General features: G+C 66.2%; 1 protein-coding gene across 1 annotated transcript in view; it reads right to left on the bottom strand.

Moving 5' to 3' along the window:
- SUSD4 (sushi domain containing 4) overlaps positions 1-447 on the bottom strand; it is a 106,640-nt gene that overhangs the window by 105,277 nt on the left and 916 nt on the right. The gene's annotated exons all lie outside the window — the stretch shown is intronic.

The following is a 447-nucleotide window of genomic DNA, read 5'->3' as shown; positions in this document are numbered from 1 at the left end:
GGTGGGGCAGGACAGAGGCGCTGCCCAAGCCCCGGCTCCCTCTGCCCTGCCAGAGCAGCTGCTTTTGCCCTTCCCTTCTGGGGACCAAAAGGTGACCAGGGCACGCAGGACGTGGAAATGCCCCCATCCCTCCCTGCCGGCGGGCTGCCTGCTCCCTGCCCAGGCTCTGCATGGAGGGCAGAGGCCATGCACACGATGGCGTGGGCATGGTTGGGAACCTCTCCTGCCTGGCCACGGGGCGTGGTACGACTCACCTGAAAGTGGCAATGCAAGAGCCGGTGGGCCAGATGAAGATGAGGGAGGTCCTGTCCTCATTGCTGCCTTCCTCCTCCTCCTCCTCTTCTTCCTCCCCTGCTGCCTCCTTCCCGCCACTCAGCACCCACAGCTGGTCCAGGGCCAGGCGGAGCTGTGGGCGCATGGTGGTGCCGCCACGTCTGCAGAGAGGAG

This window comes from Pygoscelis adeliae, unplaced genomic scaffold (genome assembly GCF_000699105.1).
Source record: "Pygoscelis adeliae isolate BGI_AS28 unplaced genomic scaffold, ASM69910v1 Scaffold1, whole genome shotgun sequence".
In the NCBI taxonomy this organism is placed as follows: Eukaryota; Metazoa; Chordata; class Aves; order Sphenisciformes; family Spheniscidae; genus Pygoscelis; species Pygoscelis adeliae.
Note: the sequence above shows the minus strand (reverse complement) of the source record. Positions and strands in the feature narration are given on the sequence as shown.